Genomic DNA, 6526 nt, shown 5'->3' with positions numbered 1-6526 from the left:
TGCCGTTGTCCTGAGTATTTCATTAATTGTGTGTGTGTGTGTGTGTGTGTGTGTGTGTGTGTGTATGTGTATGTGTGTAGGGGAGAAAGTAATAATGGCTGAGACATCACCTTCATGTTGTTTGCGATTGGGATGGGTGACTAACACTCCAAGGTAGAGTGAAGGCAGAGGAGGGAAACAAGATCACATTAAATCATCATCAGTACTGGTTTCTGCCTACAGGAGTTTACTTTTTTTTTTTTCTTTTTTGAGGTGGAGTCTCGCTCTGTTTTCTAGGCTGAAGTGCAGTGGTGTGATCTTGGCTCACTGCAGCCTCTGCCTCCTGGGTTCAAGCAGTTCTCCTGCCTCAGCCTCCCGAGTAGCTGGGATTACAGGCGCCCTCCACCATGCACGGCTAATTTTTGTATTTTTAGTAGAGATGGGGTTTCACCATGTTGGCCAGGCTGGTCTCGAACTCCTGACCTCAAGTGATCCACCCGCCTCAGTCTCCCAAAGCACTGGGATTACAGGCATGAGCCACCTCACCCGGCCAGGATTTTACTTTATAACAAGGAACATATGTTTATCAACCCTCTGTTCGTTCCTATACCCCCAGTGGACGAATGCATGTCTCCTTTTCTCCTATATCTCAATGTTTACATCTCATATCAGTTGGGTATTTTGATAGGAATGTCAGCCAGCTACCTCTGAGGTAACCAAGGGATTGAAGTTACTATGGCCACTGCCTATTGGGACCAAATATCCCAGCATTTACCTAACTAATGCTTGCCCCTCACAGACCAGGAAAATTAAAAGAACTCCTAGTCGTGGCCACCACAACACTTCAAGAAATTGTGAACAATCTGACCTAGGGCTTCCTGTCCTCATCCAATTTTACTCTTGGTAGCATGCTAAGAATTTATCTTTAGTCATTTCCTCTCCTCTTATCCAATGTCAGGACATTATGTTGAGGGAGTTCTCTCTTCTAAGTAGCAGGGCTGTTAACCAAAGTATCTTATTTCTTGGCATGGCTAGCATGGTTTTCCCTTCATCAGCCACTGTTTGGGACTAAAAGGATTATATACTTAATTTGGGAGAGACTGTATGGACTTGCTTTGGAACAGTGGAGAGCTCCTTTCTTCAACCCCAACTCCCCCATTCCATTTTTCATGATGAAGAGACTTAGGTTATTGTCATATAAAGCTCACCTGCTGTCTTCTAACTATGTTATTCAAGGTGAGCTTGAAAGAACTAATCTATCAGACCTCCAGAAGAACACATTACTTCTTTGGAATTCAAGCAAGAATTTCTCCCCAGTAGTCACTGTACCCTCAAGTAAAATCAAGAGCAGCATGGAACAATAATTTGGTCCATAAAAGCCATGTGAATCAGCTACTTAAGGAGTGGGTGCTATGGAAACATATAGACACATACTGATCTAAGGAAGTTAATTGGAGATAAAATGACGCTACACAAGGCAAAAAGTGTGCCTCAGTACTGGACCAGGCAAAATTTTCCTTCCGTATATTCTCCCCAGCTTCCTCAGTGACTTAACATCCTGGGAATGCAGAGAGTTTAGGGGTGTGGAGCAGTTTCTGACCTGAAAAACCTGCTGCCCTCACCCAAGGAGAAAAGACTCTAGTGATACATTATGTAAATTAACCCTTAGAACTTCCTACAGATGGTGGCCTTTTGGTTCTGTAAAAATCCTCCAGACACACAGGAGAAGATGGAATTGTGAAATATGGTAGTGGGGCAGGGAACATGCTCCCTTCCATTTGCAAACACTTTTAAAATTGACTACTCTCTTTTTACTTTCTGAAATCTTTTTTTAACCATTTTAATGTTTGCAATTTAATAAATAAATCTCTTGATGATTGCAGACATATAAGGCTGTTTGGTGGTATTCAGAAACATCACAGTAATGGCAGTTTTTTCAATTGGTTTGTAGTCCTCAATAATTATATATTAAATTGCTGTCAAACCAGTAAGACTGCATTTATGCATCCATCATTTTCAGGATTGTTGGTAACCTGGGCATATTTTCCCCAAATAACTTTGCCTCCTTGCGTCACAAGTCCCAGTTTGCTCACATTTACCTCAATGACAGTACCTTTGGTAATAACACCCAAAGTTGTATACAGTGGGGATGAGGGATTCTTCTTTACACCAAGTATTGGTAGGCAAAAGGTGGCTTCAGTTCAGGATGTGTTACATGGGCTTTCTTGAAACGCAAGCCCATTGGCCTGATGAGTCTTTCATATTTAGGTGGTTTTCTTATAAAGCCATCTCCAACAAAGCAGACTTTAGTAACCATCCTCTTCTGTGCCTTCTTCTTTCTCTTTCCTGTTCGAATAACTTTTAATACTTTTGTTTCTCCTTGGGCACATACTTCAGGCAGAGGGACTTCCCATTTTCCCACCTTCTCTTTTCGTTTCTGTTTAATCATATTGGAAAGTACTGTAGCTCGAGATTGTGCCTCTCTGTCCAGCAGATAGGCAGGTACTGATCCCCGTGGAGTCTTTTCATTATTCTTTTGTTTGGTGTTTCTCTTTTCATGCATCTTGATAGTCTTTTTCATTTGTATTTTCTCAGCATGGCACGGTTTATGGTAAAGCTTAGCCTTCAGACCATCATTTTCTTTGCCTTCTTTGAACGTTCATAGCCTCTCGACTTTCCTTCTTTCTCTTTTTCTCATGGTAATCCAAACGATATCCATAGCGTTTACAGTGTAATTCAATATATTCGTTCTGTGGCATGGTGAAGGCCGCAGAGCTGCCAGTAGCAGCCTCTGGGGTGCGAAAATGCTCTCAATTTTCAGGTCTCAGAGACCCACGAGCCGAGGCCGCGCAGTCCTCTCTGAAATCTTTTTTTTTTTTTTTTTTTTTTTAAGACGGAATTTTGCTCTTGTTGCCCAGGCTGGAGTGCAGTGGCATGATCTTGGCTCACCGCAACCTCCACCTCCCGGGTTCAAGTGATTCTCCTGCCTTAGCCTCCCAAGTAGCTGGGATTACAGGCATGTGCCACCATGCCTGGCCAATTTTGTATTTTTAGTAGAGACGGGGTTTCTCCATGTTGGTCAGGCTGGTCTTGAACTCCCGACCTCAGGTGATCCGCCTGCCTCGGCCTCCCAAAGTGTTGAGATTACAGGTATGAGCCACCACGCCTGGCCTACTCTCTTAAATCTTAAAGCAACATAGGGTACATGTGTAGGGACAAGTCTTGCTGAGTGGAGAGGAGGCAGAGACAGGGCCAGCAAATGGTTTCTGGAAAAGGCAGACATAACTATGAAGTCTGGGGAAAAGAAGTAGGCCATTGTAACAACAGCTATTCTCATATTATTGGAAATTTGGTAGGCTAAGTATGGGCAAATTTGCATGTTAGGAAAAGAAATAAACTAATAGTTTTCAATTTCATTTGCTCCACAAGAACTTCAAAGACTATGGGCATAGGACTGTGAGGCACTGTGGGAGAACTAAATAATAGCTTATATTTATGAGCACCTACTATATTCCTGGCATGGTACTAGGTGTTTTATATGCTTTTTTTTTTTTTTTTTTTTTTTTTTTTTTTTTTTTTGAGATGGAGTCTCGCTCTGTCACCCAGGCTGGAGTGCAGTGGTGCGATTTCGGCTCACTGCAACATCCGCCTTGTGGGTTCAAGTGATTCTCCCGCCTCAGCCTCCCAAGTAGCTGGAATTACAGGCACCCGCCATCATGCCCAGCTGATTTTTGTAGTTTTGTAGAGACGGGGTTTCACCATGTTGGCCAGGCTGGTCTTGAACTCCTGACCTCAGGTGATCCACTTGCCTTGGCCTCCCAAAGTGTTGGGATCACAGGCGTGAGCCACTGTGCCAGGCCTATATGCATTATTTCATTCGATCCTCACAACAACCCTTATGAGGTAGGTATTGTTATCTCCCATTTTACAGATGATTCTAAGGCATAAGAAGGTTAAGAGGCCTGTCCAAGGTCACAGCTAATGTCAGAGACAGGATTCAGTCCTATGCCCTTAGGCTCCAGAGCTTATGCTCTTAATCATGGTACAAGCCTCTAAGTCCTCTTAGGTCCTTATGAAAGCATTTTAATGTGTTAGTGGTTTCAGCAGTATTTTCTGAGCTATGGTTGGGTTCATCCCAAACATTTTTTCCCCTTAAACACTCCTTATCAGGAGGCACCACTGAATTCTCTCTAGAGAGAGAAGTCCTAAAACGCCTGGGATGAAAGCTGAGCATATGCTCACATGTACTTATAGATTCGTACTGGGATAGTGAGGAGAAGGATGGTAGAGGGGCCCATTTCCTTTCTAATTTCAGGACATTAACTCCTGTATGCTCTTCCTTACACACCTTTCAAACCGTGGTTGTGGGAAGAAAACTGGAGAGAGCAGTTCCTGCTAAGGGTTGTATGAACTCTGACTCCAGGAACAACCAATCAGGCCAGTGCTGAAGCCCATTCCCTTCCACTTCATCTTGCCAGCACTGCTCTTACTCCTGCTAGGAAGCTGACTTCTAGTTCTAGAGCAGGCCAAGGGAAGTGGACAGTAGAGAATAATGCCCCTCCCTAGAGCCTAGGTCAACCTTCAGTGCCCTTTCAGCTAGCCCCTTCATGCCTGCATCTCATATGGTCATGGTCCTTAACATTACAGAGTTTATTGTCGTGTTCCAGGGTGAGGGTGGGGCAGGCATCTGTGGGGTAGGGTACTCACCAGGACTTTCCATCTAAGCCCATGGGGCTTTATATCTAGGAAATTCTTTAGTACATAATCAGCTGACTCTACCCTGTGAAATACTTACCTACTTAAGAGTGGGAACCCTTGTTCTCTGAAGCCTTTGCTATTGGGCTGTCTTACTATCTTCAGAGGACACATATGTCCATAATCTTACCATGTCTTTCCTCCTGAAGGATTGGCACAATCAGTCACACACTTTAGACCTTAGAGCCTCTGGGGTACATAGCGGAAATATGTTGAGTCTTGGCAAAAGAACGTACACTGTGTGAAACTGGCAAGTAGTGAGGCCAACCTGTGTGAGATATGTGAACTAAGTATGAAAAGAACACACATTCTGGCCGGGCGCAGTGGCTCACACCTGTAATCTCAGCACTTTGGGAGGCCAGTGCAGGCGGATCACCTGAGCTCAGGAGTTCGAGACCATCCTGGGCAACATGGTGAAACCCTGTCTCTACTAAAATACAAAAAATTAGCCAGGCACGCACCTGTACTCACAGCTACTTGGGAGGCTGAGGCATGAGAATCGCTTGAGCCCAGGAGGTTGCAGTGAGCCGAGATCATGCCACTGCACTCCAGCTTGGGCTACAGAGTGAGACTCCGTTTCAAACACACACACACACACACACTCCATGCATGAAAATAATATCTGAATAGCACTTTATAATATGAAAAGCACATTTACATACATTATCTGTTACCAATGCATCATTGTTAGGATAAGCCCTCTGAGTTATACACATGGATTCGCATTGTTTTAACATTCAATTCACCAAGGATTAAGCTTTTATTTTTTGCCAAGAAAACCTATATGGATATCTCAAAATGCTGTGTAGATCCTGAAAAATTTAAAAATGAATTCCATATACCTAGTGTAAGAGATGTGGGAGATAAACAGGTACTCTCACACATTATTGGTATGAGTGTAAGATATTGATGTACATTTTGAAAGGTGATTTGTTAATATTTGTGAAAATTAAATTGACATACATTGTGTCTCAGAATTTTAACCACCAGAAAATTTTCCTATGGAAACATAGTCACAATTACACGAAGAGTTATGCATAGGGGTGTTCATTGCCCCTCTATTTATAATGGTGAAAAACTGGTAACTTAAATTTTCATCTATGGGGAAATGACTAAACTGTAACAGTTCCATAATTGGAATACTATCTACCCATTAAGAGGAATGGGGTAGCTGCATATAGCATGTGCTGAATGAAAAGATAAGGGACAGGTCAGGTGTGGTGGCTCACGCCTGTAATCCCAGCACTTTGGGAGGCCAAGGCAGGAGGATTGCTTGAACTTAGGAATCTGAGATCAGCCTGGGCAACAGAGTGAGACCACGACTCTACTAAAAAGAAAAAGAAAAATCAGTCAGGCATGGTGGTGTGTACCTGTCGTCCCAGCCACTTGGGAGGCTGAGGTGGGAGGCTCACTTGAGATCAGAAGATTGAGGCTGCAGTGAGCCATGATCGCACCACTGCACCCCAGACTGGGTGACACAGCAAGACCCTGTCTCAAAAACTAAAAAAAAATTTTTTAAGTGACAAAAGCAAGTTGAAGAATAAAATGTCTAAGATGAGGCTATAAAGAATCATTCAAAATTTGGAAGCAAGAGTAAGACGGGAAGAATAATGACTACCCCTACTTAAGATCTCCATGTCCTGCTCCTCAGAACCTGTGAATATGTTATGTTACATAGCTGGGGGAATTAAGGTTGCAAATCAGTTTACCTTGAAATAGGGGAGTTACCTTGAATTATCCGGGTGTGCTTGATGTAATCACAAGGATCCTTATAAGAGAAAAGGTGATGCGA

General features: G+C 43.2%; 1 pseudogene; it reads right to left on the bottom strand.

The window, feature by feature from the left end:
• Positions 1 to 1876: 1876 nt before the first annotated feature.
• On the bottom strand, positions 1877 to 2753 carry LOC101131009 (ribosome biogenesis protein NSA2 homolog; annotated as a pseudogene).
• Positions 2754 to 6526: the final 3773 nt, after the last annotated feature.

The sequence above is a fragment of the Gorilla gorilla genome, chromosome X (genome assembly GCF_029281585.2).
Source record: "Gorilla gorilla gorilla isolate KB3781 chromosome X, NHGRI_mGorGor1-v2.1_pri, whole genome shotgun sequence".
Lineage (NCBI taxonomy): Eukaryota > Metazoa > Chordata > Mammalia > Primates > Hominidae > Gorilla > Gorilla gorilla.
This window is presented reverse-complemented; position numbering and strand designations above follow the sequence as displayed.